Below are 23,241 nucleotides of genomic sequence, written 5' to 3'. Positions count from 1 at the left end.
TATTTACTACCAGCACCTGTAGATGTTGGCAAGCCACAGGTATGGTTCCAAGCACCTCCCCTGCTTCTGCCATCTGGAAACTTCATTTTCTATGGCTGCCATAACAAATGGCCACACACTTGATGGCTTAAAACAACCCAAATGTATTATTGCTCAATTCTGTGAGTAATTGGTCCAACATGGGTCTCACCTGGCTAAAATCAGTTAGCAGGGCTCTGATCCTTTCTTCAGGCTCTCGGGGAGGATCTGTTTTCTTGGTCATTTGGGTTTTAGGTAAATTCAGTTCTTTGCAGTTGTAGGACCAAGGGCCCTATGTGGGGTCATTCTCAGCTTCTAGGGGCCACTGCCATTCCTGGGTTCTTGGTCCCTTCCTCCACCTTCAAAGCCAACAACAATGGGTGGGCAAGTCCCTCTCACACTTTGAATCTCTGCCTTCCTGGGTCAGACCCAGCCAGGGATAAGTCTCCACTATAAGGAGTCACATGAGGCAAATGATGAACTTTGCCAAGTGTTGGCACCTGGTAGAGTCACGGTATCTGGCTTTAAACCCAGGGATTTCAGCTACCTAGACTGGGTGGGCTCTAACACACTGCTTTCCTAACAAAACTCATTTGGGGGGAAGAGAAAACTGCCTGCCAAGCCGCACTGGAGACTGAGGTGAAAAGAAAAATCAGTACTACTGATCCTATCTTTACCTAAAATGTTAGTACTTTGTTTATCATAGTATTAATTTTTATTTTTAAAAATATTTCTTAATTATTCTATTTATCTCAATTACTGTTTGGGGCACCCTCCCCCAGGGTGCTGAGAGAGAAGAGCATGTTGTCTTTACTTGAATCTGGGGGTGCAAACCACACTCCCAGATCCAGACTCACAAGCTGCTTAAAGCAATAAAATGAGTCCATAGTTCAGAAATGGCCCCCAAAACTGTTTATAATTCTCTGAAACATGCAGAGTAATAAGTCAGAAGAGCGAGCTCTGGATTCTGTTTTCGCAGCACCGAAGGTTTGGGGGTCTTGGTTTTAGCTGCCTGAAACAAGTGTCTTTTGCCATTTTTCTGTCCCTCTCCAAACCCTTCACTCTGCTCAGCGGAGGTTGGTTCTCAGGCTCTCAGGCAGAGCAGCTATCTTGAGAGAATTTCGGTGTTTCTAACCTAAAACTAATGCTTTAATCCCTCGGGACCACTAGGGGGCCACTGATACCCACTGTAATGAATGTCAGATTCATGGAATTTCCTAAATTGGTAATTAATTGCTCTATAGAGGAATTCTTTTAAGACAACTGTTTCTTTAGGATAGCTTTTATTAAATATATGTTTCTTTAGTATCCATATTATATGTTATCCTTTAAATTACAAGATCCCTGGTAAGTGCAATTAAAACTAAGTTATTTACATAGCCTCCCTGTGTTCAACAAATATTTATATATTGCAGGCTACAGTTCTGTAACAGTCTGTGCTAGCCAGTGAGGCCACAAAATGGAGAAAGACTCCATCCTTATAGACTAATTAGTGGGATAAATAATTATACAATACTAGAGGCCCAGTGCACAAAATTCATGTATGAGTAGGGTCCCTAGCTGCCCGGCCCATCCTCCATGCCCCCTCCCACTGGCCCCTGGTTCTCTGTCTGCCGGCAGCCCTGCTCCTGCGGCCGCCACTCCCTCTTGCTGATGACACCGGCCCTGCTTGCACCCATTGACAGCATGGAGCGATTGGGGTGGCGCCAGCAGCAGGTACAAGTGGGGGCTACTTCCCCGATCGCCCCTCAGGAGCAGGGGGAGGTGGAGAAGCCCTGAGGGGCAATCGGGGCTGGTGCCAGCAGCAGGTGTGAGCACCAGGCGGGACCGTGGCATACGGGAGCAAAGAATTTTCAGTAACCACCAGAGGCTTGCCCTGATGACAGCCACTGGCACCCTGCCTTGGTCTGGCACCCCTCCCCAACCTGCTCCACAATCCCACAGCAGCCCATGCCCACCATGTTCTGCACTCTGCTGCCTGCTGCTGAGGCCTGCCATGTTCTGCACATCATAGCAAGCGGTTGAGCAGCCTTAGCATATCATTAGCATATTATGCTTTAATTGGTTGTTCAGTTGTTCTGCCATTCGGTCTATTTGCATATTGCCTTTTTATTATATAGGATTGGAGGGTGAGGGTCAGAGTAGACCTCTGCACAGGAAAAGGTAGGGCTGGTGAGATGTCATCAGTAAACATAAAGTGACGTATTAAGCACCATCACGATGTTTTAAATAAGAAACTTAACTTTTTATAAGCTTTTAAAAGGTATTTTCAATTTTAAAAAAGGTAAAAACAAAAGCCATTTTCTCTAGAAACCTGGTCGGGGACTATCCCTGCTCTCCCCGTCACGATGAGCAGCCAGTGTAGTGTGGGCAGGCGTGGCTGCCACTGTCCCACTGGGTGAAGTGGGATATGTCCTCTCTTCTATTTTACACACAGGAGCTGAAGGAGTCAGTCCTCCAACCAACAAAGGCAGAGCGTGAGCCCTGAAATTCCTGCCAGTGCAAAGGTCTGAACACCACCCTTTGTCCCACTTCCTTCCAGCTCAGGCTTGGGCAGCTCATATCAGAGAGCAGTCGAGGGACTCCTGGAGGCCTTGGTTCAGCCCCTCCCCACTAGCTCCCAGGGCTAAAAACAGGGGGTACAAGTCAACTGGATATAGAGTCCAACTTGGAAAACAGGTGCCAGACAGCCATCTACTTCTTGTTCTCAGCAGCCACAGACTGAGGCATCAGGCTCAATGGGGCTACCCAGCCACTCCATCTCCTGACCTGGGCCATTGGGGAATCACTGGCAGAGGGAGAGAAGGGCCAGCCAGGCCCAGGAGGGTGACAGCAGGTAGCATGCTCAAGAATGCCGGGAAATAGGGTGCGGGGGCAGATACACCCATCCAGAGTGTTCAGACTCTTGAAGGGTAGAGGCTGCTAAGCTTCCAGGCAGGAAGGGACCCTGGTCAGAATAGAGCTGTTGATGGAACTCAGAGCCAAAGGGGATGACCAGATGGAAAGAAGAAACAGTGAATGTGGGCACCCCAGAAGGGAGGCTGCCTGGATGACAGCCAGGGTGACCTTCAGGCCCTAAGTGCTGACGCCTAAACCCTGGGGTCCTGGGGTCCTGGGGTCCTGGGTCCCCCAGACATTTGAGCAGAGCAGCTTTAGTGCTCAGATAACAGAAGTGGCACAGACACAGGGATACCTTCCGCCCCACATTGAACGCAATTGAACCAACACAGCTGTGGTACACAGAGACCACAGAGAACAGGAGGTGGCCCAGATGGCCCAGGTGGCTCATCTGGGAAAGCTGACCCAGCCACAGCGGAGTGACTGCCTGGCAGGAAGTGGCTTCTGTGCTGGAGACACAGGTGACATTTGGCCAACAGACTCTGCCAGGAGAGAAAGAGCCAGAAAGGAAGTCAACAGTGGGCTCCCATGACATATCCCAGACTTTCTGAGACCACAGTTTCCCACCAGGACCTGCAGACACAATTACAGGTGCTGTGATGGGAGCTGGAGGACCTACATTAGAGGGGTATGAGGACAGGAAGATGATGTAGGGAGGTTTCTCTGGCCACACTGTAATGGATGAGCTGAAACTGTGAGCTCCTCAAAGGAGAGATACACATATTTTCATTTTGGTCCCCTTTGACACTTCCTATAGTTGGCACTGGGCTGTGCAAAGGGGAGAAAGGGTGCTGTCCTTCAGGTGAGGTCAGGCAGGAGACTGGGTGGGACACAGTGGCAAAGGTACAGGTGAGATGCTGGGTCAGCAGGGGCTGAGCTAGAGCCACAGAGCAGAGATCTGCCACCAAAACTAGATAAGCTGGAAAGTAAAATCAATAGGACTTGGTTTCTGAATGACCTGGAGGGTGGAGGTAAAAGTCGATTTGAAAATGTCGGCGAGGTTTTGAACTTGAAGGACAAGGGACAAGTTGCCAAAGAACAGCTTAGTTTGAAAGATACTGAATGTGAGGGGCTGGGAAACAAGCTAATAGGAACTAGTCAAAAGTCTGAAAATAATAGAGGTCAAGTACAAGTCAAATGAGATTACAATCAGTTACATGTAATAACTAAAATTAGACCATGCTTCCCAGTAAAGTCTTAGGGATGTGAGCTGATGAATTCATACGAATGATCAATAAATGGCATACCAATGCTAAATTATGCTTCTGGCACACTCTGGGCATTAAATATGTTCCATTTGTCACTTCGGTGTTTAGAGACACCTTTGAAACTGTATTTACATCATTAACCTGTCTGTCGAGCAGAGAAATTGTCCTCAAGAAAGCTCAGTTTTGCTGGCCCACAGTTGACAAGTTCATGATGGCTGAGACGTGACAATCTGAAAATTGACAGGCACCTCAATAAAGGGCCACCTGACAATCACTTGGTCATGGAACTAGCAGCCCAATAGATTAAATGGCAATTTTTTTATTTTATGTTCCCAGGTTAAAACTAGTATCCTTATTCCTCTAAAGATGGGATCTTTGTTCCTGGGATATTTTTTCCTTTAATTTTGAATTTCATATCTATTTCTTCTCCATTTTGGTAAAGTCCCTAGAAGAGGCTGCAGCATCTTGACCTTGGTCTCTCCAGGGCAGCCGGCACCCCAGTATACCAGCACCCTGGCGAGGCTGCTTCCACTGACCCGCATTGACACTTGGTATCAGCACCTTTTTTAGAGCAAATTGCTGTGAATCTACCTGGGTGGGTTATAGGAACACTTAGGCACATGCTGCAGGTGCAGAGGGGATTGCAGGGGTGCTGCCTGGCCAGCAGGAGGGGCACTGGCTCTACCTGGACAGAAGCAGCTTTGATTCCTGGCTTGCACTTCTTACAAACTAAAACCTGAGAAGTGACTTCACTGCTCTCAACTTCAGCTCACTCACCTGTAAAATGATGGTAATTGGTGGGGGTTAGATGTGGCCTTATCCTATCTAATAAAGAGGGAATATGCTAATTGACCCTCATGCCATTGCAAAGATGGCAGCACCCACAGCCAAGAAGGAGGGAACATGCTAATTGACTGCCACACCCTCAAAGATGGCGGCACCCACAGCCACAAGATGGCGGCACCCAGTCCCCTCAGCCCCACTGGGGTGGCAGGTGCGCAGCACGGCCAGGCCTGCCCCCAGGCGGGTCTGGCCACTCTGCATGCCTGCCTCCGGAGTCCCCCAGTCCCCTCAGTCCCCGCTGCCCAGGTAACCAGGGCCGGCTGAAGCTTGTGCAGCTGGCAGTAGCAGCAGCAGAGGTGTGATGGGGTGTCGCCTTCCCCTGATTGCCGGGTCACCTCCCACCCCTGAGGGCTCCTGGACTGTGAGAGGGGGCAGGTCAGGCTGAGGGACGCCCCCCACCCCCCGTCTCCAGTGCATGAATTTTTATGCACCGGGCCTCTAGTTTAGAAATAAGAGCCTTTGCTATGTGAATTAAGGTAGGTCTTACTGGATTCAGGTGGGCCTTAAATCCAATGACCTTCTCCTTATAAGAGGAGAAAAGACACAGAGACAACAGGAGAGATGGAGACAAAGCTTGGAAACCCTCCCCCTGAAGGTGGTTCTGCTGACACCTTGCTCTTGGACTTCTGGCCTCCAGAACTGTGAGCAAATAAAGCTCTATCCCTTTAAGCTGCCCAGTCTGGGGTATTTTGTTCTGCAACCCAAGAAACTCATACAGTAATAGATCTTGTTCACTGGCTGCTTATGAGGATTAAATGAGATTAGGTAAGTGAAGGCTGATTAAGTGTTAGATATGGTCCCTTTTCTTTCCTCTTCCCCAGGGACTGGGAATGCCAATAAATCCAGGAAGGGCTTGTTACCTGAGAACTCAAAGGTGAGAGCTCCTGGGCATTGATGAATCTGACTTAAAACAAGCAGCCAAATGACACACAGCATCAGCCTGCCTCTCCCGACATCTTGTCCCATAGGACAGATTCTTGGTCTGAGCTAGTGACTGGAGGTTTCCATTGACCCAAATCCCAGCCAGCTTGGTGTGGGAAATTTGATGATGAGCAGAAAGGAGCTGCTGAGCTGATTGTCCTCATCAGTGATGGCAGAGGACCTGTGTGGCCAGTGGCCAGTCCCCTCCTAGGCTTCCATGACAGGTCTATAAGACGAGACACAGGCCAGGGAATCTCCAAGTTCCCTTCCATCTCTGGCTTCCATGGCAGTGTGAGTACCATAGTTATTAGAAGACACACCCCTCAGATCACCCAGGTCCCTTCTCCCTGACACCTGCTCACCTTCTCCTCTGAGTTCAGTTTCTCAGGTCAACCACAGCAGATATGCATGTCTGTATGCTATTTGGGAATAAACTGACATTGTGTCTGACAAATTAATTTGTGTAAGTCAGGTTTTTGTAGCTTCAAGTATCAGAAACCAGCTCAAGCAAGTTTAGGCATAAAAGATTTTTAACAGCCACTGGAATCAAAAATAGACTTAAAGGGCCAGATACTAGGAAAGTCACAGCTGCAGCTGGGCTGCAAGGACATCTGGGGCTGGGCCTTGACACCAGCAGGAATCTCCTCTCTGAACTCTTTGCTCTCAGCAGCTGGCTCCCTTCACTGCCTGGAGACAGCTGGCCGCTCTGGCCTCGGGGCCTGGCTCCTCCTCCAGGAAGTCCTGGGAGATAACCACCCTCCACACACCACAACTGTGTTCTTGGAGAGAGTCCAACAATTCCACCCACGCCACAAAGACCCATCCCCCAAAGAAGTGGCAGGTGGGGTGGGGTTGGAGAGGAAGGGCACTGGCTGTCACCAAGCAACCCATAGACTAGACATGCATCCCAGGGGTGCAGGTGGCGGGAGACACTCAGCAAGGCCTGCTCACCTCCCCAGAGGCCTATTAGTGAAGTCACAGGTCTTAAGTACTGAAAATTTGGACCCCAGGTAAGGATAAAATTGTCAGGGACTCTTTATCACAAATTCTGTCTGAACGGCTTTGAGTCTTGCCTGGTAAGCAGTGACCCAAATCGAATCCTGCTTGAGAATCATTTTTTATTCAATATCCAAATGATAAGCAAGCGATTTAGGGGTGCTTATATTTTTTATGACAATTTACTGAGGTTAGAACACATGTAACTCAGTTTCCTATATGTTTTTATTCCAGAGTCTCAATGCTGAGACTGCTATTGAGAAACATGGTTCTCAACAGGTATTGAAGGCATATTTCAGGTATTAAGTACTGAGGACCCCGTGATCAGAAAGACTTGTCCCTCTTAGGGGGCCTTCTAAACTCATTGGCTAAGTCACTGGGTGAGTTAGCCTCTCAAGTCCATAGAGTCTTCATCAGAATAATTGAGATCATTAACACCCACCTTTCCCCCTGAATTAAAGAGACATATAGCCAGGTTCCCATCACTCTGTAAACCATCCAGGCTTGGGTATGTTCTATTAACTTTTTGATGTTAAACATGTATTATTCTGATTTTTCATTTTGGAGATCCAATTATGGCAAATATTGTTTACCTTCTGTTTTCCACAATATTAAATTTGTAATAATCCTATATAATAAAAGCAGTAATAAGCAAATTGACCCTCACACCATCGCATAAGATGGCGGCCCCCACATGGTCAATGATGGCCACCACAGGTGGCCGGTATGGAAGGGTAGTTGTGGGTGATCAGGCCAGCAGGGGAGGGCAGTTAGGGATGACCAGGCCGGCAGGGGAGGGCAGTTAGTCGTGACCACGCTGGCAGGGAGGGGCAGTTGGAGATGACCAGTCCTGCAGGGGAGGGCAGTTAGGGGCGACCAGGCTTGCAGGGGAGGGCAGTTGGGGGCAACCGGGCCTGCAGGGGCGGGCAGTTAGGGGCTATCGGGCTGGCAGGGGAGTAGTTAGGGGGTGATCAGGCAGGCAGGCAGGTAAGTAGTTGGAAGCCAGCAGTCCCGGATATTGAGAGGGATGTCCGACTGCTGGGTTAGGCCCAATGTGGGGTCCCACATTGGGCCTAACCCGCAGTCGGATATCCCCTGAGGGGTCCCAGATTGGAGAGGGTGCAGGCTGGGCTGAGGGACACTCCCTTCCCGAGTGCATGGATTTCGTGCACTGGGCTTCTAGTAATTATTATAAATTATAATAATATTTGAAATGTAACTGACTGTTTGGGACAGTTTCAGTTATCTCATTAAATAAGTTGATCATTAACCAAAAATATCATGCCTCATTTATTCTGAATAGAAACTTATAGTAATAATAGCAGGAGGAAAACAATTAAATCTTTGGAAATTAAGTTAAAGAAAGGAGAGAAGTTTTTACATTTTTAAAAAAAAATTTTTCAAATTTCCTAATGTGAATAATGTCACTCGAGTATAAGAAACTCTACGTGAGGTTCAAAGGGGCAGACTTTGAGCTCATTGACATGTTATTTTTCAGTCAAAACTTACTGAGAAGTAATTGGTCATGATCTTCGGGTTTAAAGAGCACTTTGGAACTTCCTGGAAATTAAAAGCTCCCATACTAGCCTGGGTGTGAGTAGCTCACTTTATCTCAGATCTGTGAGATTGGAAGGAATTTTGTCTTTCATGAGCTATGACTGAACACCCAGGAATCCCTTCTAGAAAAATCAGCAGCATAAAGGCAGCCGTGATGGGGGGTGGGTGAGAGGCAGCACAGTAGCTTTTTGTGCTCACATTGATGCCAGAACTGAAGCAGCACAGGTCAGGTTGTGCGACATTTCATTTTTCTCTTCTAAAGAGCAAATGTTTTAGGATCCTGAGTGTTGTTAACCAAATATATATATATATATATATATATATATATATATATATATATATATATAATCAGTATGGAAGGAGAAATGGCATTCAACCAGGAAAACTATACCAGTAAAAGTATAATAACATGGGAATATTATTCCTAAGCCCATGATACATAAAACCATGTCATGCTAACAGAAATTAAAAATCCCAGGAAATGCAAGGTCCGTCAGTGTTTTGTGAGGTAAACAGTGGACAGAGAAACTGTTCCTGTTTATCCTGTTCAGTTCAACTCAGTGCTGGGAGCAAAGGCAGCTTAAGAAAATAAATACCCACATTTAATTTTTTTTAACTAGTTCCTCATAAACACTGATCAGTGAGGTGAAAGCCTTTTATTATGCTGCATGCACTCAGAATTAAAGATCTTCCTTGGAGAGATAATAAGTCAAAGTAAGAGAAGTATTACAAAATGTTTCATTAGAGCTTGTGCCTACTGTGTAACACAGATTACTTTGGAAAATGCAAGTACCAGTATATATTGAAATAACCAGACACAGTGCTAACTGTGGGAGATGATGTACAAAGAAAATTCTATTTTTAGATTTGCATGTCCATGGTCTTAGTATTTCAATCTAGGCCAGAATTCCGGATTTAGAATATTTTCCACTCTCAAAATAGAGCATGTATTGGTGTGTGAAATATATCTCAATAAAAATGTTAAAAAACAAAATAGGACATATACAATCGCAGATAAAACAGCTATACCTTCAAGGACTGTGCCTTAAATTATGGCTCATGTCCTACCTGGTTTGGCTTAGTGGATAGAGCATCTGTCTGCGGACTGAAGAGTCCCAGGTTCGATTCCGGTCAAGGGCACATGCCCGGGTTGTGGGCTCGATCCCCAGTGGAGTCATGCAGGAGGCAGCCAATCAATGACTCTCTCTCATCATTGATGTTTCTATCTCTCTCTCCCTCTTCCTTCCTCTCTGAAATCAATAAAAATATATTTTTAAAAAATTATGGCTCATTATTTAGGTCTCATCAGTCTAAAAATGTTAAAATTCCAGCACAGAGTATGTGCCTAAACATCAACTTACCACCAAAACTCTGAGAATAGCTTACAACCATGATACTTTTGACCTCAAAGAAACAAGGGATGAAATTCTAGGGCAAGGGAAGGGTTTTCCTGCCAGGATAGGGAAAGAAGGGATGGAAGAAGGAGTGTTTGTATTCCAGCAACAGAAAAATGGTGTGCGGTCCAATGAACTGGGCTTCCAGGGGAGGCTGCCGCCTGGGGCTGTTTCTCGCACTGGCCACCAGGTGGTAGGACAGCCTGGATAAGTGGCTGCTATGGCATGTGGGTGGGGGCAAAAGTGGCCTTGCCCCAGGAATGGAGAATGTGAGGAGATGAAATATTCAGAAGCTACATTTCCACATCAGGAAGTGAATGTATCTCACAGCCTAGAGTCACTTCATTGTTCCTTAAGACCTTTTCAAAAATATGCATTCAAAGTTGCCCTTAACTGATAAGGAGGGTGGGAATAAAAAATCTGTCTAAAACAATCTGCTTTCTACATTTTTCCCAATTTGATTTTTAAAAATCATGCTACTCCTCTAAACCAATATACTTGGACTCCTGATATTATGGGAAAATGTGAGTGTTGAATGGTCAATGTTCAGCTTTCAATTGTATTGGACTTGAGGTGAGCTGGTCTCTGTGTATCTCTGGCATTGGGGTCTGAAGACCTGGGTTTGGCCCTCACACCTTGAATTTGCGACATGGTCTCTGTCTCCATTTCCTCAATGATAAAATGAAGGTGTAAGACCCACTGCATCAGCCAGGGCTGGATCAGAGAACAGAAACCATGCTGGTATTTCAGAGAGAGTGAACTCAATGCAGGAAGTTTTGCCAAGCAGGTGATGGCACTCAGAAGTGACACAAGGGCCAGGGAGGCCAACCACAGCACGCAAGCTGACAGAGGGAAGGACAGAGGGGCAGGGGAGAGGATGGAGGGACAGAGGGGAGGAGAGTGGCGTCAGCCTACCTGCACTCACTGCAGGCCTGGCCAGCAGAGTTAGAGCCACAGTCGTGCCCCTGGTGCTGAATCCGGGCAGCATGCCTGCCTGTCCCCTGCTCTTCTGTCCAGTGCCTCCTGCTAGCTGAGCTGGGCCAGAGGCAGCCACCTGGGAAGCCTGGGAAGCACACTCAGTAGGGAGCCTATGAAGGTAACCCTCAAGTGACACAGAGCCCAACAGGGACAAGTGAGGACTAGATTCGATAGCAAAACTGCCAAGGGTCCGCTCCCTGCACCGCAGGCTGGGGATACGCAGAACCCATAGGAGTGAGGCAGGTTGTGCTCCCAAAGCTGAGTTCTGGGTGAGTGTCCTTAGGACTCAGAGCGATGCTTTTGAATGAACTCTGTGACTTGTAAATAGAACTTCAAGTGTGAATAAACAGCAGGAGGAAAGAAAATGTGATGTAGGCACAATCAAACAAGCAAATATTTATGTCAGATAAGATGTTCATCAACAAAAATAGATCCACAGACTAAGAAACACTGAACAGACAGTCCAACCTCAGAGAGAAGGTGGGGTTGGGGGCGGCGGGGTGAGGAGAGGAGGGTAAGAGATCAACCAAAGGACTTGTATGCATGTATATTAGCATAACCAATGGACACGGACACTGGGGCGGTGGGGGCTTGTGCTCGGGGGAGGGAATGGTGGTGGGGGTGTGGTCAATTGGGGAAAAGGAGACATATGTAATACTTTAAACAAACAAAAAGATGTTCATCAATCCTCATGTGATGTTCTGGGCACAGTGGACCTCAATGTTGGGGACCATGGACTGGCTCTGGGTAGAGTGGGATGGATCAGCAGCCTAGCTCCTCCCCCTCATGTGTACCCCAGTCCCCAAGACAACTCACAGCTCACAAGTGGATTCAGAACTGTACAAAGGTAAGCACATGTAAAACCTCTTTTGCAACCCTTACATGTCATTTTCAAGACAAATTAAGGATCTCAAAAGATGTCAGATTCAACCCTAGCTGCAACCTGAGGCCGAGCAGTGGCCTGGGGATTTCCAAGGCTGCACGAGGTCCAAGGCAAAGTCTGCTCATTAACTGCTGCCATCAACACACACTCTATAATTTCCAGAGAATGAAATCACAAATATTGCATTCAAAGGCAGATAGAGTATTACAATTCCAGATTTTAGGAGTTACCATCTCTCATTTTGTAAAGGAAACTGATCAACCAGGTCTTTCTTTCTTTTTTTCCATTTTTATTATGGAATTTTAAAATATATTCAAAAACATAGAAAATCCTATCTAATAAAAGAGTAATATGCAAATTGACCATCACTCCAAGACACAAGATGGCCACCCCATGTGGTCAAAGATGGCTGCCCCCATGTGGACACAAGATGGCTGCCACAAGATGGCCTGCACAGGACGGCAGTTGTGGGCAATTAGGGGTGACCAGGCAAGCAGAGGAGGGCAGTTGGGTGAGACCAGGCCTGCAAGGGGTGGCAGTTGGGGGTGGGAGGACCAGGCCTGCAGTGGAGGACAGTTGGGGGGGACCCAGGTCTGCAGGGGAGGACAGTTAGGGGTTGACCAGGTCAGCAGAGGAGGGCAGTTGGGGGAGACCAGGCCAGCAGGGGAGGGCAGTTGGGGGGGACCAGGCCTGCAGGGGAGGACAGTTCGGGGGGACCAGGCCTGCAGGGGAAGGCAGTTGGGGGGACCAGGCCTGCAGAAGAGGGCAGTTGGGGGGGACCAGGCCTGCAGGGAAGGGCAGTTGGGGGTGATCAGGCCAGCAGGGAGGGCAGTTAGGGGTGACCAGGCCAGCAGAGGAGGGCAGTTGGGGGAGACCAGGCAAGCAGAGGAGGGCAGTTGGGGCGGGGCCAGGCATGCAGGAGAGGACAGTTAGGGGGGGACCAGACTGGCAGGGGAGGGCAGTTAGAGGCAATCGGGCCGGCCGGGGACCAGTTAGGCATCAATCAGGCTGGCAGGGGAGTGGTTAGGGGGTGATCAGGCTGGCAGGGGAGCAGTTAGGCATCGATCAGTCTGGCAGGGGAGTGTTTAGGGGGTGATCAGGCTGGCAGGCAGAAGCACTTAGGGGCAATCAGGCAGAGGCAGGCAAGCAGTTGAGAGCCAGCAGTCCTGAATTGTGAGAGGGAGGTTCCACCAGGATCAGGCCTAAATGGGTGGTTGGACATCCCTCAAGGGGTCCCAGATTGGAGAGGGTGCAGGCTGGGCTGAGGGACACTACCCCCGTGCACGAATTTCGTGCACTGGGCCTCTAGTAGTATAATAAGTTCCCATGTTTATTTACCAATTCAACAATTATCAAAATTTTGAGTGATTATCCGAAAGAAAATCTCAGAGGTCATATAATTTCACCTATAAATGTGCATCTTTAACCTTTACATAGCAATGTCACTATTACAACTAAGAAAATTAACAGTAATTGCTCAATATCATTCAGAACCTACCCATATTTAAAGTTTTATAACTATCTCATGTTCTAGTTACTGCTTAAAAAGCCTTATCTCTGTGCCTCTGCTCCGGTCCAGCAGGATGGATTCCCAGTAGGATAAAGCACATTCCCCTCCTTCAGTCTCAGGCATTGCAGAAAGGAAGGCAAAGGCAGCTTCCTCTTAACCCTGGGTCTGTGCTACCAAGGAACTCCTCCAAAGCATCAGAACTAGAGGGGTGGTGGGGAGAGACTCAGTACAGGATAGAAGGAAGGAAGGAAGGAAGGAAGGAAGGAAGGAAGGAAGGAAGGAAGGAAGGAAAAGAAAGAGAGAGGAAAGACCTAAATTCCTCGGTAGATAGATGGCTAAAACTTGCTAATGTAGATAAACTAAACTACAATTTACCAAAATTCTCTGGAATCTGAAAATCAGAATAAAGGCGATCATTTGTTTAACTATTTTAAAAAAGAAAATAATGTAAAAATAAAAAAATAAAAAAAAAAGACGATACAAACTACTCTAAAGTTCATTTGGAAAAATAAACATCCAAGAATAACCAGAAAAAAATCTGAAAAAAGAACCCAAATGAAGCAGGAACTAGCCTTCCCAGATATTAAAACATGTTATGAAACTAGAGTATTTAAAATAGTTTGGTACTGGTACATGAAGAGACAGACCAAAGTAACAGAATCTAAACATCAAGAACCAGACCCCTGTACATACAAGAATTCAGGATATAATAGAGGTGGGATTCCTAACAGAAAGGAAAGGTCACTAGTCAGTCAGTGGTGCTGAGACAACGGCAAGGCCACCACCCAGACCAAAGCAAAGTGGGCTGCCTAACTCACCTCCTATGTGCAAAATAGTATTTCATCCTCAGGTGGGTGAAAAATCTGAGAGCCAAAGAAAATTTCAAAGCATAAAAATACTAGGTGAATACTTGCCTATTAAAAAGCAATTTTGTCCTAGTCAAGATTGGTGGATCAGTGCTCAGACTGAAGGGTCCTGGGGTCAATTCTGGTCAAGGGCACAAATCTGGTTGCAGGCTCCTTGTCAGGGTGCATTCGGGAGGCAACCAATCGATGTGTCTCTCTCACATCAATCTTTCTCTCTCTGTATCTCACCCCCTCCTTTCCACTCTCTAAAAATCAATGGGAAAATATCCTCAGGTGAGGATTAACAAAATATTTTACACATCTTGATGTAAGATGGCCTGTAAGTTTGTGCTCTCACATTGATGTTTCTCTCTTCTCCCTCTCTTTCTAAAAATAAATAAATTATTATTTTTAAAAACTTATTTTAAAAAGTGGTGTGTGCAATGCAATATACAGAAGATGTATAACAGAATAGTATACTTGAAACTCACATAATCTTATTAACAATGTCACCCCAATAAATTTATTATTTTTTAAATGTGATATATGTGTGTGTGTGTGTTTAGGGCAATATACAATATACAATATACATTAGGGCAATATACATTTAGGGCAAAATACATTTACAAATGCACAGAATAACTTTGGAAAAATACCAGAACTTAACAGAAGGACTGGAGGCTAAGGATGACAAAACTCACTTTTTACAGCCTTGGGAGCTATTTGAGTCTTTTGGCTACGTGCTTGCATGTTAAAAGCAAATTACATAATGGAATGCCACTCAGCTCAATACAGCCATACTTTACAGAAACAGAGTAGAATGGTGGCAGCCAGGCACTGGGGAAAAGGGAAAAAGAGTTGTTTAATGGATATAGTTTGGCAAGTGAAAAAAATTCTGAAGATTGCTTGCACAATAATACACTGAACTATACACTTAAAAATGGTTAAGACGGCAAATTTTGTTGTGTATTTTACCACAATTAAAAACCTTTTTTGCCCTGGCCAGTGTGGCTCAGTTGGTAGTGTCATCCCATGCACAGAGAGGTGGCTGTTTCAGTTCCTGGTCAGGGCACATGCCCAGGTTTCGGGCTCCATTCCCAGTAGGAAGCATGCAGGAGGCAGCTGATTAATATTTCTCTCTCATCAATGTTTTTTTTTTTTCTCTCTCTCTCTCTCTCCCCCTCTTCCTTCCTCACGCTCTCTCAAATCAATAAAAAAGAAATGTTTTAAAAAATTAAAATCAAATTTAAAAAATTTTTAAAGTGAAAAAAACTCCCTCACAAATACTCATACTTTAAGATTTTACTTATTACTAATTTGAAAATCACTTTTAAAATATTCCATTATTTTATTATTCCAGAACTGAGCATTCAGGGCAGGAGGACGTTCATTAGGTGCACACGTGTTCCAGCGACCTTACCCCTAGAACTTTCGCACCTTCAGCAAGACACGCAGCTATTGTTCAACCCAAGACGGCTGGCCTTACAGGCAGCAGGGCCACCCACTCTGGACCCTTTACCTGTAGAAGAGGTTTGTGTATAGCTGCCACCCTGAAGTACACAACTCTGGGTTACTTCGCACGACTTACTATAATTCTGGGAACACTGCGCCCAGCATAGACCAGCATCCCGGAGCCTGCAGCTTCATCAACCTGGCCCCACCTGGCACACACTGAGCTTCCTCTTTCCTCGGTGCCCCCATCCCCTTACCCAGTATTGGGTAACATGGTCAGAATCTATGGCGACCATGTTTTCCTTAAACTGCCTCTTATGCAACAAAATATGCTCATCACTGTTCCATTAATCCATGATTGAAGAAACTTGGACCCAAAGAAGTTGTACCACTTATTGCCCAACGTCAGTCAGTTATGGCCAAACCCAATTTAAAAGCCCACTTTTCTCAGCTCCTAATCCAATGCCCTTTCTGTTTTATCCCACGATGCATGCCAAAGGCTATAGGCGTGCTCTCACCGAGGGACTGACGTGTGGGAGATGACAATGAGGCAATAGCACAGGCCTTCCAGAGTGTCCCCTGAGGGCAGTCAGTCCCGCAGAGCCATCCAGCCTGTGTTGCAAGATGGCTTGAAATGTCCATTGAAATTGCAACATGCCGGACTCCGAATGAAAATTTTGGGTGATGGGAGACCAGGCTTTGGACAACCCCAGCTCTTTTTGGGTGGGGAAAGCATGTTATATCTCAGACTCTACATGTCAAGTATATTTAGTTTATCTCTGGTCTGCCTCTCACTCTGGGCTCTCCTGGAATGTGCTGGGCCCACCCCTGTCCCAGCACACAGCCCACCCGGTCCCCTTCCTTTATGTATGTGCCTCCGGCCTGCACTGGGTGCATGCAGGTCTGTGTTCCTAGTAAAAACTGTCTCCAACGCGTGGTCATACTTGATGAATATTTTCTCAGTAAAAGGAAGCATAAATGATAAAATGTAATGAGTAATCATTGCACATTCTAGAGAGTGACAGTTCTCTAGTTGTAAGATGACATGACAGTGACATGTTTTGCTAATCTATTCCATCAAGCAGGCAGTATATGTGAATCAGTAACAAAATTAGATCTATAGTCCTTAGTATAGATTTCTAATAAACTAAGAGCTGACAAGTATGATGCTTAAAATATCTGTTGGAAGAATATTTACGGATGGTTTGCTATTATTATATAACCTTATATCTATGCTATTGGAGTGCTGATGTATTTCTTGCTTTTAACTCGGAAATTGTCTTAAGTATGTTAAAATGCCCTTCAATATCTTGTTTTTAACTTAATATTTTATTAAGAGTGATTTATTTACTAGTATATGACCTCCCTACCCATTGGAGGGTCAGCCACAATCCCAGGCAGAGTCAAGAGAATGCTATCAGGCAGAGATGCAGCAATCCAAGAGGTCCCACCAGAACTGACCCAAATTAGATCAATAGTAGGCTGCAAGGACACAGGTGGGGTACAGACAGTATCTCCTGCCCCAGTGAGGCTTGGGAACTCAGGTACCCTCGAGCCCTCCTAAAGGGGAATAGCAGCTGCAGAAGGCTTTAGTCAGTAGGTAGCCAAGCCCAAGAAACTAGCTTCTGCCAGCATCTGCACCAGACAATGCAAAGAGGAGAGGAAGAAGCAAAACACCTACTGAGAAGTGGGGCTACCAGAAACAGATAGGAAGACCCTCTTCCCTGGAGCTGGCGCAGTCCTCCTGCACTCCTGAGCCACCACACTTGCTCCTACCTTTTCTCTGTGACATCCTGACTCAATTCTGTGCCCGAGAATCACATAGTCAACATTTTGCAGAGAAAGGAAGTTTTGATGAGATTCTTTTTTTTAATCTTTACCTGAGGATATGATTTTTTTATTTTTATTTTTTTAGAGAGAGGAAGGGAGAGAGAAACATTAATGTGAGAGAGAAATATTGATCGGCTGTCTCCCAGATGCACACCTACTGGGAATCAAACCCTCGACCTTTTGGTATATGGGACAACACTCCAAACAATTGAGCCCCGCAGCCAGGGTGAGGTTCTCTTTTAAAGCTAACAGAAGGCCCACTCCATTGCTGGCTTGAGAAGGGATGTTCATGGGTAAGTGAGCACTAGCTGTCAGGAGCTGTCACTTCTAATTATTTCAGTCACAAACTCAATACAGAGCTTTAGGCAAAAATATACAACACTGCATCACCCATTTCAAATGCCCCTCTTCCCATTCAAGACTGAAAATCTGAGTTCAGTTGACTGCTAGTGACCTCAGTGGTGGAGCTGAATACCAGCCACAGACAAGGTGCCTGGGGCAGGCCTGGCTTGACAGCACCTTTGGGCAAAGCTCTGCTCCCAGCTAAGTGCTAAGTCACCTGCATGGGAAGTGCCAAGCAGGTGAGAGATTTTTAATTTGGAAAGAGCAACAGAACCTGGTGAAACCATCTGGGGCCCAAACCACCTGTGATTCAAAGACTCAACGAGGTGGAGATGTGGGTTTTGGTTCTAGGTTCCACTTGCAAACATGCATAGGGCACGCTTGGCCGCATGGCTGTGTTCCCCAGCACAGCCCAGGTTCATTTCACTCACTTCACCTTCCTACCTGTCCTGCTCTTGGCTCACCTGGTTTCTCTAGAAATATCCCTGGCATGCCCAATATGCCATTCCGTGTGTTCCGAACAGAAGTGATGGAGAAGCGCCCCTTAGCAGCTGTCCTGTAGAAAATACCACCCCAACTCTGACTTGTTATAACCAGTGGGACAGGAATAAGTGCCAGCAAACTGCCTGATGTCTGCATCAATACAGACCATGTCGATGCTTCTCTCTCACTCACCCTGTGTTCGTGGACTTTTCCAAGGAAGTTGACTATAACACAGGTCAGCCTCACATCAGCCCCTAAAATCTCTAGCCAAGTGAACTCGTTGGGTTTGTAGCACAGGTTTCATTATCTATTAGTTATTTTAGCATCATGTATTTCACTGTACTGGAGATTCGTTGTTGTTAAAATATTAGGTTCCAGGTTGCCATGATTTTAGAGGTTTACCAAAAGGACTTTCTAGCATATTTCTTCAAAAAAGACCTCCTGATAGCAACAGGTGAGAAGTTTATGTCATAGGAAATCATAATATTTGGGTGGTGTCGTGAGCAGAATCAATCTTGCTTATTATTTAATGGTTTCACTATCCTTAAGACTAACCTTAAAAGCAGGCATACTTGGCATTCAATATCTTATCTTTCTTTTCAAAGACAAAGTAAGAGTGAGGCCAGGTGTTGGCTCATGCCTTTAGTCTCTAAGGGGAAGCCGTGACAATGAGCATAACTTTCTCATCTGAATATCAAACCCTGCACAGCCGTGAGGCAGCAAAGCCCCACATCAGAAAAGCAAACGCCAGGAGTTTCTCCACACCTGACTCTCACTATATTAAAACCATAAGTAATTCTCCATTGTGCAGCCCTTAGAATGAATGCACATGGACTTTAGAGCTACTTGAACTCTGGCCCTGGCAATAAGAGTGATTACCTAACTGGGTATGTACAAAAAATTAAGCTGTCCTGTGTAGGTTTGGGCTCATAAGGAGCTTATGACTTTTCCTAGGGACAGAGTTTAAAAACAGGCAAATCGGTCAGTAGGAGCGGCAGAAAGGTGACCACGTTTTACTAATAAACAGAGCATCATTACATCTCCCTGCCCTGAGAGCAGGCACTTTGATTTGAAAGGTTTGGCTCTGAACTTTGGTCAGCATCGGGTTTCACCATAATGTCATGTCCAAGTTACTGGGGTTTTGTTTATTTTTTGTTTGTTTTTTAAAAATATATTTTTATTGATTTCAGAGGGAGAGTGAGAGGACAGAATCATTGATCAGCTGCCTCCTGCACACCCCCTACTGGGGATCGAGCCTGCAACCCGGACATGTACCCTGACTGGGAATTGAACTGTAACCTTCTGGTTCATAGGTCAATGCTCAACCACTGAGCCATGACAGCCAGGCCAAATTACTGTTTGATGATGGGGAAACCAAGAAGCACGAGAGGCCTCTGCTGACCTTCATGGGACTACACAAAGCCCAGGTTTTGCTTTCTTTGGCTTATGAAGCAGTTGTTCCTGCTGGGGACGAGCTCTCATCCCAGCAAGGCCAGGGTAGCAGAGGGGTGAAGAGGCACGAGGCCCTGCTCACTCCCAGCACACTGGTCCCGCCTGCCCCTGCACTGCAGCAGCTCTGCCAGGAAAGGAGAGCAGTTGGAATAAACGAGGAAACAGGCATCTTTGGCATAGGAATGGCATATATGCAAACTGACTTACGATTCCTTTTCCCCCAAAGAAGCACATGACTGGCAGGTGGTGAAAGGTGATGGGTTATTCTAAGTAGCTATGGCTTCACGTTTACTCTGCAGCTTATGGAGCAAGATGAGCAGGAAAAACCAACAGTATAAACCATTCATAGCCCAACCTGGAAAGCCTTCTTTCAGCCTGCAACACAGGTATTGCTGGCTTACCTGTCCACACCCAAACCCCTTCTGGCTATTCCCAAATAGTCACTTAAAGGGGAAAAATTCAAACACCTGTGTGTAGCTTGCATCCTCTTCATCCATTCTCAACACGTGTGTGAAGGCACACATTCCCCTCATGCTGATGTTAGGATGAGAGACCATCCACGTCAGGGGCAGCCACTCCCCACAGACAGGTTTCCATCCTTACTCTCCCCAGAGCCTATGGATGTCCCCACAGGAAGAGGGGTTCCTGAACGGTAACTCACCTCCACTGGCTGATCTGGGCCCCACTTCACCTGGGCCAGAAGTGACCAGAAAGGTCTTCCCTTTGGGTTTCTCTCACTGAGGGGCAGATGACTCTCTCATACAATGACACTTGTTTATAAGAAGACGCCCACACAAACTGCAAACGGAAGTGCACAAGTTGAGCTTGAGATGGGCAAGAGTGAAACAATAGTTTAGCTTCAGCAGAACAATCTATACTAGGCATCCTGTCAACCCAACTCTGCCTAATCCTGTCACCAGTGACTCGCCTGTCTCCCTGTCCTCTGACACACACAAGACCCGAGGCCCACGACCACCAAGACTCTGCCTCCTTGAGTGCCCACAGCCCAACTCCAACGTGGTGAGGGTATGCTTACCACTTGTACTGGTTCCCAGGCTGCTTATTTTACCCACATCTATAATCACAATTACACTATTTTATTAAGTACTAGAGGCCCGGTGCATGAAATTCGTGCACGGGGGAGGAGGGGTGTCCCTCAGCCCAGCCTGCACCCTCTCCAATCTGGAACCCCTTGAGCAATGTCCGACTGCCCGTTTAGGCCCGATCCCACTGGGACAATCCAGGACTGCTGGCTCCCAACTGCTCACCTGCCTGCCTTCCTGATTGCCCCTAACCGCTTCTGCCTGCCAGCCTGATCACCCCCTAAGCACTCCCCTGACAGCCTGATTGATGCCTAACTGCTCCCCTGCCAGCCTGTTTGCCCCTAACTGCCCTCCCCTGCAGGCCTGGTTTCCCCCAACTGCTCTCCCCCGCAGGCCTGGGTCCCTCCCAACTGCCTTTCCCTGCAGGCCTGGTAGCCCCCAACTTCCCTCCTCTGCCGGCTTGGTCACCCCTAACGGCCCTCCCCTGCAGGCTTGATCGCCCCCAACTGCCCTCCCTTGCAGGCCTGGTCCCTACCAACTGCCCTCCCTTGCTGGCCATCTTGTGGTGGCCATCTTGTGTCCACATGGGGGCAGGATCTTTGACCACATGGGGGCAGCCATCTTGTGTGTTGGAGTGACGGTCAATCTGCATATTACTCTTTTATTAGATAGGATAGAGGCCTGGTGCATGGGTGCGGGCCAGCTGGTTTGCCCTGAAGGGTGTCCCGGATCAGGGTGGGGGTTCCCTTGGGGTGTGGGGCGGCCTGGACGAGGGGCCTGTGGTGGTTGCAGGCTGGCCACGCCCCCTGGCGACCCAAGCAGAGGCCCTGGTATCTGGGGTTTATTTATTTTCTACAATTGAAACTTTGTAGCCTAGAGTGGAGCCAAGTCTTCTGTTTGTTCTGTGGCAGCAGCCATTTTTTTTGGATTTATGTATCTTCTATAATTGAAACTTTGTAGCCTTAAGCAGAGGCCTGGGCCGGCCAGGGTGTGTGGAAAGCTTGGCTTCCTACATCACCAGGGGCAACCCTAGCCTCCTGCTCTTTCCAGCTCCGTGGCCTCCGCCATTTCTGTTTGGATTTATGTATCTTCTATCACTGAAACTTTGTAGCCTTGAGTGGAGGCCTAGGCTGGCAAGGGCAGGCGGAAAGCTTGGCTTCCTCCATTGCCGGGGAAACCCAAGCCTCCTTCCTCCTCTCTGTGGCTGTAGCCATCTTGGTTTGGCTTATTTGCATATTCGCTCCTGATTGGCTTGTGGGCGTGGCTTGTGGGTATAGTAGAGTGATGGTTAATTTGCATATTACTCTTTTATTAGATAGTATGACACAACTTGAAAAAAATGTTTGTGCAAAAGATGTTCCTATACAGATGGCAAAGGCTAAGTTGGATGCTTTTGAAAGCTCTACTAAAGGGGCTGTTAGGTGGGTGTGAACAGACCAGGTAGAAAATTCTGAAACTCTAGGGATGCCAGAAGCTTCTTTCAGTTCTCATTCTACTTTGAAGTAAAGGAAATTTAAAATGGCGCCTTAGTGATGCAATCAGTGGGCCTGCACTCAGAGAAAAGCTCTTGACAAATGAATGAACACTTGAATGACTTAAAATAAGTGAAAATAAAATGATGACATTTCACTTTCCCGGACTTTGATCATCCAACATCTGAAATAGGGAGACAGCTGCCTGAAATCATAAAGGAAAGGAGGGAAGTTCTGTGAGCATTTGGAATGAGCTTTTACAAAGAGGTCATGCATCACACTCCCATCTTCCACCTGCACAACTCAGCAGGGCATGCTGGTGAAGAAGGACTCCTCTGTGGTCTGGAAGAAGAGCCCTGTAAACCGAGGCCACACAGGTGAAGAGACGCTTGATTAGAATTTACCTCGGCGAAGAGACCTTCACAGGGAGAGAAACAAAATTTTGGGATCCAGATAAACTTGAAAAATCCAGGGAACCAGCCAAGAAAGGGCATACGGCTCCATAGCAATGATTGTAAAAAATAAATCTGCTCCATGATTTCCCTACAAGCATTGCTTTCTGTAACATGGAAACTTCAACCAGAAACACTGAGTTGCTCTAAATTGTATCTTCTGGAAATTCTGCACATCCCTCAGGTAAATCAGTGAGGGTGCTCATAATAAGAGAGAGACACTGTCTCTAGTGATTGCTAGGCCTCTGTAGTGAGACCGGAATGCTGAAATAAACACTATTTTCCCAAAAGCAAAGTGTCACTTGGAGCCCCCCAAATCAACGGGTTTTAGCTAAAAGGAAGGCTTTTAGGTACGGGGCTTACTGCCACGTAAAATTAGCAGCTTATAAGAGTTTCCAGACCCAGGTCTGAGGCATATTTGCTGAAGTCACAAGATACTGCGGCTTGGCAGAGATAAAGAATAATTTAGCAGAAATTAATCAAACTCACAGAACTTCCCTGACCTTTGGGCACGCAGCCCGCCCTGCCCTCCATCTGTTTGCTACTGATAACCCTGTGCCCTCCCTGGCCCTCGCTCTTCTGGACGGGCTCCCAGATGGAGGCACTCACAGAGTCTCCACAGGGCTTCACCAGCCAACAGCATCTGTCACACAGAGACTATCAG

At 46.7% G+C, this 23,241-nt stretch overlaps 1 protein-coding gene across 4 annotated transcripts in view; it reads right to left on the bottom strand.

Moving 5' to 3' along the window:
* CYB5A (cytochrome b5 type A) overlaps window positions 1–23,241 on the bottom strand; it is a 67,094-nt gene that overhangs the window by 5,556 nt on the left and 38,297 nt on the right. The window contains exon 7 of one of the 4 annotated variants that reach the window (XR_013961546.1): window positions 17,418–20,408. The exons of 2 other annotated variants lie outside the window; for them this stretch is intronic. The gene's annotated coding sequence lies outside the window, so the exon portion shown is untranslated. Of the gene's footprint in view, window positions 1–17,417; window positions 20,409–21,578; window positions 22,482–23,241 lie in introns of those variants that run through there. One more of the 4 variants, XR_013961547.1, reaches the window with a different exon arrangement.

The sequence above is a fragment of the Plecotus auritus genome (genome assembly GCF_963455305.1).
Source record: "Plecotus auritus genome assembly, chromosome: 8".
Lineage (NCBI taxonomy): Eukaryota > Metazoa > Chordata > Mammalia > Chiroptera > Vespertilionidae > Plecotus > Plecotus auritus.
The sequence above is the reverse complement of the archived record's forward strand: the minus strand, read 5'-3'. Positions and strand labels throughout refer to the sequence as shown.